At 33.3% G+C, this 19,948-nt stretch overlaps 1 long non-coding RNA gene across 1 annotated transcript in view; it reads right to left on the bottom strand.

The window, feature by feature from the left end:
* The window catches only part of LOC120245425, a 65,333-nt gene that overhangs the window by 25,543 nt on the left and 19,842 nt on the right, over window positions 1-19,948 (bottom strand). The window contains exon 2 of the long non-coding RNA XR_005531780.1: window positions 12,429-12,634. This is a non-coding gene — a long non-coding RNA (uncharacterized LOC120245425). The remainder of the gene's footprint in view (window positions 1-12,428; window positions 12,635-19,948) is intronic.

Below are 19,948 nucleotides of genomic sequence, written 5' to 3'. Positions count from 1 at the left end.
ACATTTCCTGACTTTCGTGGGTGAACAAACTGTGATGTTAAAAATGTCAGGTAAACAGTGGTACAGTCTCCTTGCAACTGCTACTGAAATGATTTTCACCAGCCCCTTTCCCTGACCTACTTAGCTAGCTCCTGCTGAATATTCAGGATTTGGTGCTATCATCTCCTCTAAGAGTCCTATTTGACAATTTTATTTTAATAATCTGCCTACACATTTTCATCATGGTGATCTATATTATTTTATTTGTCGGATTCATCACATCCTGAAATTAATTGTTCATATATTTATTCACATGTAAGTATCCAAAAATTATTACTTAAAAAAATAGAAAAGCCTACCATTAAGCTATCATTGTAAATACTGTTCTGTAATAAGTTATTAATTCTGTCTAGGAAGGAGAAATATTGGAGAAATCCTTAGAAAGTTGGTAGACATTGAAATTTGGCCACAAAATGGTTAAAACATGTTCCATGTGGATATTTTTCCATACTATTTGTATTGGAACTGACTGCATATGTACAGGCTGTGATATAGTGCTCTTTCAACATTTTATGTTTTATTGATCACGTTTTAAGAAAATTTTTAATGTTTACTTATTTTTAAGAGAGAGAGAAAGAAAGTACATGTACTAGCAGGAGAGGGACAGAGAGAAAGAGAGAGAGAGAGAGAGAGAGAATCAAACCAAGCTCTGTGCTGACAGCAGCAAGCCCGTTGTGGGGTTTGAACTCACTGATCATGAGATCACGACCTTAGCCACAGTAGGATGCTTACCCAACTGAGCAGCCAGGCACCCCTCAAGAAATGGTTTTTTTAATGCTTTTATAAATGTTTCCTATGAATTCTCAATAAGTTTTCAAATATGAAATCTATTTTGTGTTCATTACTCTTATAGTAATAGAGTGGTCCAGTATCACTACAAATTTACTTTTTAAAAGTTTAAACCTGTCCAGTTATTTTTTATGATGTTAATATTCTATTTATCCCTTAAACATTTTTATCACATTCTTGAATATTTAACATTAAGAGAATAAGGAGTATATAGATTTGAACTAAAAGTTTAATTTCTGAACTCATTCTCATATCGAGAAGCAGTAATTCAGCATTTCATGTCTGTTTCTATTTTTATTGGTCTGCTTTTTTTATCTCTAGCTTTGATGATCACTAGAAGTCTTTGGCACACTTTTGTCCTACTTTGTGATTACTTCAGACAAACTGCAGCTCTAAAAAAATAACCTGTTTTCTTCTCTTCCTCCCTGTTCTATCCACTGTGTTCAGCTTCTCCACTGTCTAAGATGAGAGGTCAATGTCATTTCTAAATCTAAGATCACCCATTCTATTTCACATAGCAGAGCTTCTCTTTCACTTTGTCTGTGGCCATTACTTTTCTCAATATCCAGTTAAAGAAACAGAAAGATAATGCCCATCCTTTTATCACGTTTTTATATATTTTGAAACCATCACTCAGTTCCTCGAAAATCCTTTGACTTGCTATCGGTGTTTTTCTTCACCATGGTCCGTTTCTTTAAAATTATTTCTTTAAAATATCAATTTTGACAAAGATCTTTCAAATTAGTGTTTTTTTTTTCTTAAGGTAACATATAGGGCTGCCCATGCTAAGTGATGAGTAGTTATTTTTTGCAACATGCACACACACACACACACACATACACACACAAACACACATACACACTCACTCACTATTTTGGCTTTCTTTATCTATATTCTGTGGATATAACCAAGAAGGAATGTAAAAAATTAGAGCCTTGCTTGAGGTTGTCTCTTTCTCTCCCTCTGCCCCTCTACTCTGCCCAAGCTCTCTCTCTCAAAAGAAAATAAATAAATAGATAAATAAAAATGAAAGGAGGAAACAATAAAGTACAAATGTATGTCTCATATTTATCATCTCATACAAATAGATGCCAAAGAGCAAATAAGAAGTTACCAACTTGCCAAAATTAACAGAATCATATGTGAATAGCATGATAGACTCAACTGAGATGCTCCATTGATTTTACACACACACACACACACACACACACACACACACACAGAAACCTAGTTTTATATAAAGGACATATTTATTTAGATAAGAAAGTATTGAACATGTTCATTCAAAATGTCAGGCACATTGTAGTTTGTTATTTACACTTTTATTTCTAATCAGCTTCTATTAGTGTTTTATTCTTAAAATTTTTTGTATTATGTGTTGAAATGATTGACAATGTAGTTAATGATTATGTTTTTATTCATGGAAAAAGTCAATATTTTCATGAATGTTTCTAGTTAATGTGGAATAAAACATGAAGTGATCAAAATCTAATTTTTATTTGGAAAACAAAATTTTAATTTAAAAAATTTAGTTAGTGGTCTGGGTACCTAGTTTTACCTCTTTTTCCTTTGATGGACACATATACCAAAGACATATTTAAGAAGAGCTGGGTAAATACATTGAAAAGGCTTTCAGAAGGGGATATGGTTTTTACTTTTACACAAAGTACACAAAAAGCCTCTTCAATAAATTGTTAAATGATAGAGTCCTGATAAATGTGGGGAAGATTATTCTTGGTAGATAGAAGAACAAATGAAAAAGAACTGAGGAGGAATTTCCTTAGTGTTTCCTAAGAAGGGAAAATAGACAGTATCTCTGGAGATTAATGAGAACAACCAAGATTTCTGGACTGAGCAGCTAGAAGGATTTTGCTGCCATTAAATTGACTGAGAAAAGGATGTAGATGAAGCAAGTTTGGAGGTGGAAGTGAGCATAGTAAACATTTGGACATGTTATGTTTGAGATATGAGACAGATACTAAAATGAAACGTCAAGCAGAGAGTTATATGTATTTGGAGTTCAGGAGATTAGTCAGAATTGAAGATATAAATTTGCAAGTTGTTACAGATTCTGGACAAAATCACAAAAGGAGGGCCTAGGGAATGAAACAGGCTAAGGCCTGTGCATTTAGGAACTCCCCAAAAAAGAGAGTAGCAGAGGAACCAGCAAAGAGACTGAAAAAGGGGACATTAAGCCCAAAGGGATCAAGACTATGCAATCAAAGAGGCGAGAACCATCCATTCTTTTGAATAGTGCTGATACATTGTCATTAATTGGAATGAGCAATGGGAAAGTAAGTTTAGGTTCAAGTCAGACTGGTGCAGTTTCTGAGAGGAAATGAAAAGTGTTTATAGATGATTCTTAATGATTTTTTATTTGCAAAGACATAGGACTCAGTAGGCAAATGGAATAAATAAAGTTTGAATATGTGTTTCAAAAGAAAGAAATGAGAAGCAACTGGGTGGCTCAGTCAGTTGAGAATCTGACTTCTGATTTTTGCTCAGGTCATGATCCCAGAGTCGTGGGATCAAGCCCCGCATTGAGGGTCCATACTCAGCATGGAGCTTGCTTAGGATTCTCTCTCTCTCTCTCTTCCTTTGTCCCTCTTTCCTGCTCCCTCTCTCTAAAATAAAATTTAAAAAAATATTTTGTGTTGGCATTGACAAGGATATTTCAGGAGCTAGGGATCAGGAAAGGGTGAACAATGGAGTGGTGTCCTTGAGTAGGCAAGAAGGGATAGGGCCTTGGTCATTGCATAAGTAGAGATTGTTCATTGTGGTTATAGTGAGAAGAAAGGCATGTGGTACAGTTGCTAATAAGAAAGTACCATGTGCTATATTTAGGAATGAAAGCAGGACCTTGAGTGACAGAGCACTAGTACACTTCCTTCACTGACATGGGGTAGCATTGACATGCATGATGTCAGAGTCAAGAGGACACGGGGTTAGTAAAATCTCTGTGACTCTATGAGTCATTTTTTGACACCCCGCCTCCAGTGTGACTTCAACTTTATAGCTAGTAAAATAGTTAGGATTCTGGTTACCAATCATTTTCTGCCTTACAATACTAACTAATTAATTCACTAAACAATACAAAATATTTAATCTAATATTACATATTTCTGATTGTTTTTACTAACATAGCTAATCTTTATGTGGGACATAAAGTCAACGTATATATATATACATATATATATGTGTGTATATACATATATATATATGCCAGACATAGTTGTAAGCACTTTACACATTATTATTTAATATACAATTTTTTTGAAAACCAATGTGCATTTGTCAACATTCATTTTAGGTTAGGGAATGTAGTGCCTTGGCTTATATATTTGTTTTCCATTTTGTGTTCTGTCTTTGTATACTGGGATTTGGAGAATTGGAAATGAAAGCCCTAGCAGTTCCTATGTCAATATTTCTCCCCTACCACTCTATATCAAGCAAAATGTCCATGTCCTTTCCTCACGTTTTTCAATACCTACAATGATTAGGGGGAAAATGAAAAAGATTTTGGTTTGGTTTGGTCAGGAGAAGATAGCGATTTCACATTCAAATAAATTGTTAAACCCCAGAAATATCTAAGCCATTGCTTTGATTTTAACTGAATGCCATCACTCTGAATCTTATCTTGCCATATGGCTTCTTGTGGACTAAAAGAAAAACAACTTTATCTGCTATTACTTCATATATATATTTCTTTTTGCTTCTTCAATTTCATTCTATTTTATTTTTGAAGATAGTGGTATGTCAAAATTTAATAAAAAAAACTAGATTTGGACACCAATGTTATAAGAATGTGATTGGATTTAAACAATAATTAAGATGAAATATCCCAGTAAGGAATTGTGAACTAATAAGAGAATAACAGTAGAATAGAAGTCTTTATATAGCATTCTATTGAGTCCCATGGATTGTTATAAATAACATATACATTTATATTTCATATTAAATTCAATGTTATACAATTTCAAAAGTAAAGGATTTTGTTTGTATGATATATTGGAGTCAACATATAAAACAGGTAATGATAAGTATATTGCTTTAATGTGAATGTGGCTATTTAAAATTCTACCCAGAAAATATTTATTATAATATTCATAATGTTATTAATGAGAACATTTTGTATTTACTTTGATATTTTTTAACCGGGAGAAGAAGAACACTTGGTAGGTAGAATGTAGGCTGATTGTTTTTAATTCTTTTATATGTTATATAGCAGAAGACAAATAGTAAGATCACTAGGATAATTGATTAGAAACAAATATTATTTCTGTATAATTCTCATTTCTAAAAGTTCAGTGTGGTTAGCATAATTCTGATGGAGACAACAGAAAAATGATAAATATTTAAAATACCCAAAATCTCTTGCTTCCACAGAGAAATCCTCCAACAAATGGTCATTAAATAAAACTCTCTGATTAGCTATATGGATTGTGTCCCAATCTGGAGTTTGAGGATGAGAGCTTGGTTAAGAGGTATGTATGGAGGGGTGTCTGGGTGGCTCAGTTGGTTAAGCGTCCAACTTAGGCTCAGGTCATGATCTTGCTGTCCTTGAGTTATAGCCCCGCATTGGGCTCTGTGCTGACAGCTCAGAGCCTGAAGCCTGTTTCAGATTTTGTATCTCCCTCTCTCTCTGCTCCATCCCTGCTTATGCTCTAACTCTCTCTGTCTCTCAAAAATAAATAAACATTTTAAAAAACTTTAAAAATAGAAGTGTATATGGAATTAATTCAAAATAAATGGATAGGAGTTATGTAAAAACTAAAATTAGTTTCTAAATCTGATTAGGGTTAATGGTGGTTGTATTTTACATCCTAATGGAGTACAAAGGAATAAGAGAATTGGAGAAGAGAAACCTGAATGTACAACAAAAGAGGAAAACATTAGCAAAATACACCAATGATGAAATTCAAGACTGCTTTTACATCTATTTGAGTGTGTGTGTGTGTGTGTGTGTGTGTGTGTGTGTGTGTGTGTTAGGGGCAGGGGTCCATCCGCTATGAAAAGTGCCTTAAATTCAGAACTCAATGTTAGGCAGTAGGTATTGGAAATGGGTACTTCGGTGATATATGTGTCTGGGTGTTGGGAAAGGTGTTATCTGCCATGAAAGGTATTCTCAGAAGAGCTGAGAACACAATGCAATGTTAGTGGGTTTTGAGATGGGACTCTTTTTGAGATGCCCCATGAATCATGCAATGGAAGTAGAGGGAATAAAGGGGAGGCAATGAAAGTTTCTGGATAAGAATCCTGTGAACTTTTTATTACGGTGACAGTTATTTGTACACTGAAAAACGCTAAACTTTTCTTTCCTGTATAACATAACTTGAACTTCAGGCCTCCAATATGAGTACCTGATGTTTTATAGTTCTGGAAAGCAACGTATATCATTAGCCCCTATAAATAACTACAATTATTAAAGTAAAAGGCCTTTACATATTACATACATAAAAGGATGAGAGTGATTATTTAGATCGATGTCATTATTTCACTGTCCTAAAGAGGCTGTAATGCGGAGTGGATGAGAGTGTGGGATCTCTAACCAGGCTGCTGAAATTCTACTCCCAGCCATGAAACTTACTGGTTGTGCTATGGGATGCACAGCCCTCAGTCTTCTTTTGCTTCTCTGACGTCATCAGTAAAATGAGTACAGAAACAATATCAATTTTATAGGAAAAGTGTTATAATTAAATACACAAATACTTGTAAAGTGCCTAAAAAGTGCCTGACATTAAAGAATCCAGTAAATGCCCAATCTCATAAATACTGGTGAACAAAAGCATGATTTTGATGTGAAAGACAGAAAAGGACATTTGTAAAGTGTTTATGCCATAATTTAAGCTAAAGACTGGGGAAAATTGCTATTTATGACAAACCTCCAAGTCAAAATGAGACTTAAGATTATTCGTTTAAATATCGTTTCCAGGGGCGCTTGGGTGGCTCAGTCGGTTAAGTGTCCAACCGGCTCAGGTCATGATCTTTTGGTTTGTGGGCTCAAGCCCAGTGTTGGGGGTCAATGCTGACAGCCAGCTCAGAGTCTGGAGACTGCTTTAGATTCTGTGTCTCCCCCTCTCTCTCTGACCCTCCCCTGCTTATGCTGGCTCTCTCTCTCTCTCTCAGAAATAAATAAAACATTAAAAAATTTTTAAAAAATTGTTTCCATTTCTGTGTAAAATGTCATGGTTTTTAATGTAACGGTATGGAAAACTTTACCTTGCACAAAAATTGCCAAGGGGAATTGTTTTATCCCTAAATAAAATTTGTTTTAGACAAGAGAGCACAATGCAAGCCAGGTTATCTAAAGCAGTTATTTTTTATCTTACTTACTCTCGCATGTTAAATGACTATAATGTTGCTGCACACTACCTATTATACCTTTGGGATTTCATTTGTAATTCTAGAGCAATATTAATATTTAAAAGATTAAATAAGAAAGTCATTTTGAACCATATGATGATGTGAAGAAAGGGAACAGATAATCCAATTTTACTGAAATAAGAAAATTGTAACACAAATATCGTGCTTTTGAAAAATTTACATATTAGATTTTATATAGAACTTGTGATTCCAGATTTTATTATTATAGCATTGTGGTAAGCTTTAATAAAAATACTTAAGATTGCTTAATAATTATTTCATAAAAGGTAATAGTGGAATATAAAAGTAAAAGAATACTAAGTTACTTCTCTATGGCAAGATGAAAAAATTGGCTCAGAAGAAGAAATAAACCACTATTGTGTTTAAGTAAATATAAGATAAAAAGTAATTACCATTAGAAGTCAGAATGGGATTTATATATTTCAATTATATAATGAGAAATTAAAGGTGAAAAATGTGGTCCACATAACATAAATAAAAGAAGTCGCTGAAGGGACCAATTTCCAGATTGTTGGTAGAAATATACACTACGATGTGTTTGTTAACATATATTAGAAAAAAACAACAACACCTTCTTTTGAGATAGAGGGAGGAGTGAGTGGAGAGGGCAGAGAGAGGGAGAGAGAGACTCCCAAGCAGATCCTCACAATCACCACAGAGACCAACTGGAAGCTCAGTCCAACAGCCGTGAGATGATGACCTGAATTGAAACCAAGAGTTCGAGGCCTAACAGACTGAGCCACCCAGGCTCAAATGTTTAAGATGCTTTGTAATTTTCTATTAAAAAAAATTATGGTTTTAGGAATTTATTTTTAAGTAAAGTATCGAAGTATGATTTCTTTTTAAAAAATTTTTAAGTGTCTATTACTTTTGAGAGAGAGAGAGAGAGAGAAGGCTCCAGGTTCTGTGCTGACAGTGCAGAGCTTGATGCGGGGCTCAAACTCACAAACCATGATATCATGACCTGAGTTGAAATCAAGCGCTTAATGGACAGAATCACCCAGGCACCCTTGGAAGCATGATTTCTTAAAGGTACAATTTTTCCACTTTTCTCTGTAATAGTGACCATTTAAAAAACAAAGACCTGGGGCATCTGGGCGGCTCAGTCAGTTTAGCTTCCAGCTTTGGCTCAGGTCATGATCTCTCAGTTCATGAGTTCCAGTCCCGCATTGGGCTGTCTGCTCTTAGCACAGAGCACACTTTAGATGCTCTGTCCCCCTCTCTTTTTGCCCTACCCCACTTGCATTCTCTCTCTCTCTCTCAAAAATAAACATTAAAAAAAGAAATAAAAATAAAAAAGACAATATATCATAAAATATTAATAACTAATACACTTTTACAAATTAAGTAGTAAATAATTCCTCAAATTTCTTATGCAATATATTAAGTAAAAAACCTCCAAATTCTAAAATATCATAGCAGAATTGTCTATTCTTTCACACTAAGGAAAAAATAACTTAAGACTGATCCTTTTTTGATTATAAAATTACTGGGAGGTTAATTTTCTTATTTGTACTTTTTAAATTTCCAGAGAACAAATAATATATTTGTGTTTAAAAAATATTACCATCAAAAAGTAAATTATATAGCCAAATATTTACAATGGTTTCAAATATATAAACTCATGAAATCAAAAGCAAGCTCAGAAAGCCTTTAAGAAAATAGATTTTTCCATGACAAATCAACATTTATAAATCATAAAAAATATATTGCTAAGAAAATTTTAACAGACGCACAGATTAACTGGGAACACTTGTATGTCAACAAGGAAATATCATTTAATATGAGAATTTTTTTTAATTTACCAAAAAATCCACAAACAATATCAACACTCTGTTGGTAGAGATGGGCAAGAACAGGAATACGCAGTTAATATAAATACCAGAGGGGCACCTGGCTGGCTCAGTTGGTAGAGCATCCAACATTGACTCAGGTCATGATCTCACGGCTTGTGAGTTCAAGCCCCATGTAGAGATCTCTGCTATCATCAGAGAGACTGCTTCAGATCCTCTACCCACCCGCCTCCCTCTCTCTCTCTCATTCTCAAAAATAAATAAGCATTTAAAAATTTTAAAAAATAAAAGTACTAAAAACCATAAGGTATTGTATTTATGTAAAACCTATTTTCAATATTAAAAAGAGAATCTGAATTTAAGACCATGCTATATCAATTTTTAATGTCATTTAGTTGATTTTTTCAAAATAACTTTGACATTTTCATATGTATATGAATAAAATATTAAATATAAGTTGAATTTATTAAAATTTATGTGTGTATCAGAGAATGAAAGAAATATAGAATATATAATGATTTATTTTTCTTTTTATATTTGATGTTTTTAAGGTAGCTACAGTAATATGCTTTATAATAAAAGCTATAGTAAGAAAAGAATATATATAATTTTAAAAATAATATTTATTCATTTTGAAAATGAAAGAGTTATTCAAGAATATTTCACATATTCTGGCTAGAATTCCAGCCTAGAAATATCTGATACCTATATTTTCTTTTTGACAAGTTTTCACTTTGTGTCTTGTAAAATTGTGGTGTATCATCCTTTTCCTGTTCTGATTTTTTTGTTGTGGTTGTTGAGACATTAAAACATCACATTTTCATTTATGACATTAATATGTATTAAAGCTGTATTGTATTTAGTTACTATTTGAGTTATTTACTCCCGCTGTATTTATTTGTCAGCTCTGGCTGCTATAATAAAATGCGGTGTAATGGATGGCTTATATGGGAATTTATTTCTCACAGTTCTGCAGACTTCCAGGAAGTCCAAGGTCAAAGTGCTGGCCAGTTTGCCTCCCCTACGTGAGGGACTTCTTCCCGATTTATAGACAGCTGCCTTCTGGTTGCATCTTTACCACGTGGTGGGTAGAGAACATATTCTGTTCCCTCTTTCTCCTCCTATCAGGACACAGGTCCCATCTTGGGGGCCCCTCCCTACTTCAAACACCATCACATTGCAGGTTAGGGCTGTAACATACGAATGTGGGGGAGACACAAACATTCAGAACTTGAGACACACATAATCATTCTTTCGTAAGTCTTTATATAATCCTAGGCTTTTGCATGCTACTAGTTACTCTCCTTGTTTTCAGTGATTACAATTCATTTACACAAATTTATTTCTGAATTTGCTAAATATTTTACCTACAACTACAGGGTATCTTGATCTAGTTGTGCTTTTTGAAATTCCTATCTCAACTGATGAGAAAAATAATATGGGAAACTATTCAAAGACAATAGTTGTCTTTGTAATTTCATTTATTGTCTCATAAGTGAAACAGTAAACTACTCAGTGGGACATTCTATCATCCTGGTGGAAAATCCTATTGTATGAGAAGCCGAGTTTCTATCAGAAATACAGAAAGTAGGAAATGCTGTGCACATCTAGTTACTGAATTTTCTCTTTTGAGGACAAGAATATAACCGGACGGATAAAAACACAGGGGCTATACTTAGATTCATGCCATGTGGCACAGCACGAATCTTCCTAAAATAAGAATTGAATTTAAAATGAATTTAGGGGACCTGGGTGGCTCAGTCGGTTAAATGCCAGACTTTGGCCCAGGTGATGATCTCACAGTTCATGGGTTCGAGCCCCACATCGGGCTCTGTGCTGGCAGCTCGGAACCTGGAGTCTGCTTTGCTTTCTGTGTCTCCCTCTCTCCCTGCTCCTCCTCTGCCTGCTTTCTGTCTCTTCTCTATCTCAAAAATAAATAAAACATTAAAAAATGAAAGAAAATGAGTTAAAAAATGAGTTATAATAATATACTGGATTCCAAGGTATTTAAGAGCAGGGATTTACAAGTGGAATACTATTCTGCTATAAAATGGAAGGAAATCCTGCCATTTGCTAGAACATGGATGGGCCTGGGGGCATTATGCTAAGTGAAACAACTCCGAAAGGTAAATACCGAATGCTCTCACTAAAATGTAGAATTTAAAACCAAGTAAAAAAACCAAAACAAAACAAAACAAAAAACCTGAAAATAAAATTTAAAAAAGAGCAGGCATTCTTAGTCTGGACCCTGATAAGGTCAGTAGATAGCAACTGAATATTTCCTTGTATTATTTTCTAAATACCTCCAAACTGGAGTTCCACCAAAATTATCAAAGCCAATCTTATCATCTAAGAATTAGAGATGGACTTTAATTAAAGGGGGAGAAAAAGGAAGAAGGGTGAGAGTTAACAAGCAATTGATAGTTCTTATAAGATCTACTTCGTTGGTAAGCAATTAAAGAAAAAAACAAATTGAACTGGAATTATTAATCTTCTTTAATCCCCCACCCACTTAAATATATATGTAGCATAGATAAAGAAATACAAGTTCTGAAAACATGCAAGACATGCCACAACTGAAGCCTCACTAAACAATGACTGTAGCAATAGGTGTCGGATGCCTGTCCCCTTACTTTTGCAATAACAGCAATGACAATGTCAGTATTAGGCAACAGTGAATGTTTATTATGGGCCAGGTACTATTCTGTGCCCTTTATATGTATTAATCCATCGATTCATTCTCAAAATAACCCTGAATATCACAAGATTTTTTTTATTGGTTCCATATTTCATTCTGTTCTTGTACAAATATATTTTCCATTGTAATTACTTTTTATTCCGTCCCATCGATGTCAGGGGATAAAATAAGTATACCACAATTCACACAAAGCAAGTGTCTTCAATAACTGAAGAATTAGATAATGCTGAAATTTCTATTTTTTTTCCCAGAAATGTACTTGGAACTTAAAACTTATCCAATCCTTCAAATATCTTGCCTTTTTTTTTTTTAACCGCTTCAAGATACTAGAATATTGGTTAGTCTCTCCTGGCTTTGCAATTATGTGCTTCTCTGGAACACTTCCTAGTTCTTTTACAGAATTGAAATTCTAATAATTACAAATTAAAATGTTATATAACATCTAAACCAGGCCTTTCTCAGTAAGCTAGTTTTTCGAATTAAAAGAAAAAAAATAAGCTAGAGCCCTCAAATATTTTTTAAAAGAAAAATACCATCACATCATGAATTTTTTAGGAAACAAACTTCTCTTCGTTTTTATAACTACTACTATCCTCTCTCCCACACAGTACTTTTTGGTTAATGATTGTGGTTCCATTTGATATCATTAGAAAATACATGGATACATGGATCTTTTTCAATAAATCATGACAGATATAATATAAAAACATTAAAAAGTTACCTACCATGTGTTTTAAGGTGGTCTGCTGCATAACTAAATGTCCATGGAGACCAGCACGTGAGTAATGAATGAGAAGCCTCAGAAGCGCCCATGCACATATCTCACTGAGGGACCGTTGTCCTAGTTTCTGTAGATCCTTGCTCCTTAGAACATTCTGCAGAGGCAGGATGGAACCCACTCAAAATCTGGTTTGTATGTCAAAAAATGATGCTGCAGACACACACAAGAAGGAATCGAAAAGTTTATGATTAGCACAGTAAGAGTTTTGGGAGAGAGCAGAGTAAGCCCTCTGAGTGAGTCTGAAATGGTTTTTGAGAACAAGGAATTGAGACTGCCGTGAGGCTTTTATTGTGGTGAGGGTGTGGGGCTGGACGCAACGTTTCCAGTTGGGTACAGGTGCCCCAGTTGTTTCTGGGATTTGAACCTCACACCAAGTGAGGGGGCACAAACACTTTGTTCTCAGCCTGTGCAAATGTAGGCCAGGGAGAGAACAAAGAGAGAGTGACGCTTGAAAATATACAGCAGCCAAATATTAAAAACTCAAGTCAGACTAGATTACATTTGTTATGTCAGTATTTTCTCTAAGTATTGTCACATTTGTGATTAACTCAGGAAATCTATCAATCTTTATATATTTGCTTTAGTAAAATAGGAAAACTGTATAGATGAATCCAACTCGTCAGCACCCTTATTTCAAACTATTACTTGCCAGTTTGTGATTTGTGTACTAATGGCACATGGAGAGTTCTTTATGTCAGCAGATTTTTTAAAGGAGATACCCTCAAAGAAAGGAATTTATTCTGCAACAGGAAGATTCTGACGATAAAGGAGACGGCTTAAATGATGAAAAATGACAAGTCAAATTAAATCGGTGACAAGAAAGGAAATAAATTTCATCAATAAAGGGAGAAAGTAGAATACTATCATTTAAAATGTCCATGTTAGTAAAAAGCAAAACAGATCAGAAATTTAAATATAAATCATGAAAAAACTTTACAATTAAAACGATCCAGTTTCATGGAGGAGTTGGACATCTTAAAGAGATATGTTTCTCTGACGGGACTCTTGGGAATGTGAAATAGGTAGAACATAAAACAGAAGAAGGGACTTGCCTTCATTATATGCACACATGCATATCTATTCTTTTATGTATGTATATTATTTCTATAGTATCTTTATTGTCTTTGTCTATTTTTAATGCTCATATGGATTCATTTTTATAACTCTCTCATATCCTATATGACATGTATCTTTCTTCTTAATATCAGCAGAATGCCATATATTCCTGAAATTCATTATTATTTTCTGGGTTATTTTTTGCTTAAAATTCTGCTTTAAATTCTTATTATCTACTTGTTTATGATTGATTTTCTGAATTGCCTTTCTTTACAAGTATCAACTACACATAGTTAATTGTCAGTAAAGTACTAACCTATTCCCTCTATTGTTTGTTTTATTAAACTCTCTGTCAGCCACATTATGCAAACATGTTTGAAACAGATTGTGTTGCTGTTCTGTTGTGTTTTCAACAGATGTCTAGTTAATTGGAATTTCTCATAGTTGGACCGACTGTGTTAGCTTCCTAGAAATATAGAAAGACCACAACCACATACCTTTTCCTTAGAAGGAAGCCATATTAGTTCTTTGTGTATTTTATTTTTAAGTTTTACATTGACTTCCCCAAAGGTATGCATTTATTTAATAATTTATACATATGTATCATTTTACTAAAACACTTCATTGGTTGGTGTCTTTAACATCTATGTAGGTGAAAAGTGGTCCCACCCTGGAGAAGAGTCATGGAAATACCAAAAAAGAAAAGAAGGCAATTCCAGTAAACTATATGATGACACAGCAAAAAGGGAACAAAACTAAAATTATTGGTTTCTAATAGCCACTGATATGTGGAAAGGGAAAGCAAATGAGTGGGTGTAGATATAGAAACAGTGTTCATCAAATTTGTAAATGATACAGAAACCAGTATTATTTGATGACCTATTATAATGGTATAAATAAAATTTAAGGAAATTTATTAAATTTATATTTAACATAAATGGAAAAATATAATTTACTATTTTGGCAGATCATGTTATATGTCTATTCCCAGTTCAGACCCCTCATTTGAACTCCAGGTTTGTGTTTTTAATCATCTGTTTATCCCTATGTGGACATCACTCTTTTGTTCAAAGTCTTCCAGTGATTTTCCTTTTTACTCTAATTTAAAGCTTAATGTATTACTGTAGCCCACAAATTCTGTGCCATTAGGCATCTATTACCTTTTGAACTCTTTAGTTACTGCTCTCCATAGCATAAACCATTGCCCTTAATATATATTGAACATACACTTGTGTTTGTGCGTGTTTTGATTGTAGAATGATACCAATTTTCCATTCAACCCTGCATCCATGCTTTTTGCAATGTGACCTTGCAGCTTCTGTCTTTAAAAAGTAAAACCTATTTCTCCATGCCTTGCATCTGGACTGGCCCCGTGGTTTTCTTTAGCTTCATAAAATATGTATGGCATGATGGTGTGCAACTTGTGAGGCTATGCCATTAGTGCCTTGCCCACTTCTATTATCTCCCTTGCATACCTGCCTCCCTTATGAGAAGAAATTAATCTGGGCTGATGGAAAATAAGAGGCCATTTGGAGAAGAACTTATTTGTCCCAGCCAAGGACCTTCTAGACTAGGCTACGGCCAGCCAAACCCCAAATGTGTGGAAAGCAAAAACAAAAACCTCAGAGAAATTTAACCAGAGTTGCTTACTTGATCCACAGCCAAATGCAGATACATGGGTGAGTACAGCCAAAATTGAAAAGCTTTCCAAATGATACATAGACTCATGAGCAATATAAATGCTTATTGTTAAAAGGTTCATGACAAGTTTTTGTTCAGTTTGGTTTGTCTGTTTATTTGTTTTGATTGTTTTTATCACTACTATTTCCCAGCATATAAAATAATGTCTGACTCATTTTAAGTGCTCAATATATTATTATATATGTTTTGGATTCTTTTTGAAGCTAATTAGAATATTTTTTCAACTGAATGTTTGGCTTCTAAATGGTATTTAGTATCCGTACTGAAGCATCTTTTTTATTTCCTGAATATATTTTGAGTTTATAGATTTCATTTACTGTCAGGAAAAATAATGCTTTGTATAAATTATAGAAGCTTTAATATGCATCAGAATGGTCAGAAGTAAAATCTCATAATGTGAATAGAGGATACAGAATCCCCATTGCTTGCTGAATTGAGTATAGACTGATGTAGATATCCTGGAGACAAGAATGGTGGTAATAAATAAAATTAAATATATTTGTTATATATCCCAGCATTACTTTTAGATAAATACCCAAAATAAAGTCTTACACAAGTCTCTAAAGGAAAACTTACTGGAATGTTCACTATTGTTTTATTTGTTGGTTGGGTGGTTGTGAAGGCAATGGAGACACTCATCAGTTCTGGACTAAATAGTAGCCTTTGGTAGATATACACTCTTGAATAATATGGCATTTAGAGGCAACATACAAGATGAACAGTTGTAAGTAAGAGTAGAGCTTAAAATCATGGTTTCTACTGAAAAAAATAGAAAGAGATTACAGTCTGTCACATTATCATTTTATTTTTTAAATTAAAACCTAATACCATAAAACAAAATTGTACCTACTAAACACATACAAGTGAAAGGATTCTCATCAAATATATTAGAAAGTTTTATTATGAAAGTAAGGAATGGAAGGAGAGAATAGAAATAAAATGGAATTAATGAATAGATAAATAAAATAAGTGAGGTTTTATGAAGACCAGTGCTGATATTGGGTGATACATAGACTATGATTAATTCTCTGTATCTGTAGTTTAAAAAGATGAAGAAGAAGAAGAAGAAGAAGAAGAAGAAGAAGAAGAAGAAGAAGAAGAAGAAGAAGAAGAAGGAGGAGGATGAGGAGGAGGAGGAGGAGAAAACTAAATGGGAAAATGAACTCACTCAATTTTACACATTATGGATCTCTTTTTTTGAGAATAAATAACACAAAGAACAACTGATATGTTTCTACAATATTTGTTGAGATCTGAAGGAATCAGAATGGGTGTGGATGCCCCCCCAAACACTCTCATCAGATAGTTACTAACTATCTGAATAATGAAACAGAATTTAGGGCTATGAAACTATTTTGTATGATGCTATAATGATGAGTACATGACAGTATGCATTTGTCAAAATGCATAGAAAAACACAACTAAAAAAGTGAACCTTAGTGTATAGGAATTTTTTAAAACATTAATTATGAAGGCTAGTGACTCCAGAATGGAATATATACTGTGACAAAACAAAACAAACAAAACACAAAGCTGTATTTTAAGTATGAAACAATTTCATGGAAGCAATGGGGGGAAATGTTACTGACCCAAGCGACTTTGGAAATGAGTGGAAATTGTAAGACTAAAGACCAAACCATTTAGACAGGCAGTGCACTCTAGTTGGCCAAGTTGTTTCTCAGTGGGGAAGGTTAACAATTCTGAAGCCACTACACTTGTGTACTAGGATTGAACAAATAAATAAGTGGATGGCTGATGGTGGGAGCTAGTTTTCTCACTGTTGGAGTGGAAAGTCATAGACAAGAAGTACTGGGGAGGATATAATGGACCATGTGATGGTGGATTAGAGTTGGACACAAGAGCATGAACTCACATGTTTAGCTCAATGCAGATACAGATGAATAAATATGAAACTGAGTCACACACACGCACACACTCACACACACACACACTTCCAACAGCTGTTTGCTGAGAGAGCCTAGAAGCAATGATAATCTAAGAACAAGTACACCTAACATTCAGTTACTCAGATCTTGTTTTCAAATGCTAATGTCCAATAAAAGGAAACAGGGATCTTTGGGGAAATTACATATTTTAAGATTGTACCAGGGAATATACAAGCTGATCCTGGAATACCCTGTATACCTGAAAGTAATCATGTGCTGAAAAATTCAAACTGGTATAAATATGTCAAAGGAGCACAGGATCCAATTAAAAGAGCTCCCAATGGCCAAAGCTGAAAATGTTTAAGCGACATAAAAGGTAAAGAAATATTGAATTATAAACTAAAGCCAAAATAAGTACCTACAAGTGCATTCTAATATAAATGATTAATAAGATAATAAATGAAGGATAAATAAAACTCCCACTTAGAATTCTAAATAATTAATAATTCTAAATAATTTCTTCTCATGAAAGTAAAACATAACTCTCCACTTTTTATGTGTATGAATCACATAGTAATTTCCTACCAAAGAGGACTGGATGGAAAAGTACATAATGGGTAACTTTATAGTAGACATCTACTGTAGATGTCTCACTGTGGTGAGATAAACACTATCTCAGCCAGTTGGACAAGGTCAACATCAACAGCCATAAGCCATGTCCATAGTATGTACTCTGGATAGTACTTGATGAGAATGGTTCTTTCACTCTCAGTCTTCTTTATATAAACCCCAAACCCCAGTCTAATTATAAGAAAGACATCAGACAAACCTGAATTGATAAAAAAAAAATACAAACCTCCTAAATAGTACTTATCAAACCTATTAAAGTTAAAAAAAAGAAAGAAAAGCTTTCTTTCTCAAGAAAGGCTTGAGAAACCATCAAAACTAAAACTAAGGTGATATGTATGATTTAGTACAATGACTAAAGGTAATATTGTATTCTGGATGGGGTTCTAGAAAAAAAAAAGATATTAGTTAAAAACTAAAGATATAGGAATAAAGTATGAACTGTAACTAATAATAATGCATTAACATTGTTTTATTAGTTGTGTTGAATATATCATACTAATGTAAGATTTTAATAAGAGGGGAAGCTAGGTATGGGATATACAAGAATTCTGTACTAATTTTGTAAAATATCTTTAATTCCAAATTATACCTATATGTATATTTGAAAATATCACAAGATGAAGAAAAAAAATAGAGAAATATAATTAAAGAGAACACAAAATGATTAGATTATATATCCAGGAATATATATGCTTATTGTCTATTTATATATTATATATGATAATTATATGCATATGATATAATATAATAATTATAATGATTTAATAATATGTAGAGTATATACATAGATACAATAAATATATATAGTATGTATAATAATATATATTGTATACTTGGATATATATGTAATAATAAACTCAAGATGGATCTCAGGCTTTGGGAGAAAAATGCTTATTTGGCACCTCACAAAATTAAGGAAATAAAGGCAAAACATGTACCTTATAACATGTTTGAATTTCTAACATCAAAAGAAACATAAGGACAAATTATCTCTGGGAATGTCTTAAGATCACTGGGAAAAATATTAGTATTAAATATTCACTGAATCAATATATTGTTCATATGCAAAAAATAATAAAACTATTCATGCAAAAATGTTGGAGGTATTTTAATGAGATTCTTCTCTGATTTGTACATCATCAATTGTAATCATGGCCATCTTCTTATTATAACTTCTAATATTTAAATGCTTGCCATACACAAGTCATTTTCTAAACTCTGTGATGTATTATTGTATTTAAACTTTTGAATGTCAATTCTTATTATTTCTGCTTCACAGAAGAGTAACATAAGGTTCAGAAAGTTTAGTAACTAACATCAAATCATTAAAAATTGAATTATTTATATCTACATGCATTTAATAGATACTGCCTACAACTAAGCCATTTATAAAATTTAAATATTCTATAATTGACAAATGTCTATAGATCTGTAATCAGTTATATTAGGATATGTGAATAGTACTTGATAATATAATTTTGAAACAAATATCAAAACAATGTTAAATTATGCTTTTTTAAAAATTCACAAGGTTCAAATAAATTGAATATGAACTGCTGAGAGAAACATGACATCATTTTTTTCAAATGTCTGGCATTATTTAAGTGCATTAATGTTTACTTAATTATATGATGTCATATGATGTATGTGCTGGGTTTTCTGGATGGGCTTCATTCCATTTCCTGTTCTATCTCACTTAGTTGAGAATGTTGGAAAATGAGAAATTCTATTGCCCAAGCACTTGCACCTGGGGATTTCAGCTGAACTTTTCATGTACTATTTTGAGAGTTGGAAGCAAAAAGTAGTTACTGGTCACCTTACCTGACTAATGCTTGTGGCAAGCAAGGACATGTATACATGAGCCATCTCTGGGACACCCTTTCTCTCTGGTTTTGTCTCTGGGTATGTGAGGGAGCTTTGGCAGCAGCAGTAATTTTCTGCTCCTGGTTTAGCCCTATGCAAGAAAAGGGAGATCCAGTTCAGTTCATTCATTTCTGTAATGTTCTTGCAGAAAACTCAGAATAAAGATTGTTTTTTAGTTCTCTCATCTATTTTATAGATACCCTAGATTAAATCCCTTCCTACTTAAAATGCCTAGACTGTTTTCTTTCCTTTACCCATGTGATACATTGCATATACATTGCATATATAGAGATATATACTACTACGGATGCAAAATAAATGAATGAAT

The sequence above is a fragment of the Hyaena hyaena genome, unplaced genomic scaffold (assembly GCF_003009895.1).
Source record: "Hyaena hyaena isolate Hyena2069 unplaced genomic scaffold, ASM300989v1 scaffold_416, whole genome shotgun sequence".
NCBI classification, from domain to species: domain Eukaryota; kingdom Metazoa; phylum Chordata; class Mammalia; order Carnivora; family Hyaenidae; genus Hyaena; species Hyaena hyaena.
This window is presented reverse-complemented; position numbering and strand designations above follow the sequence as displayed.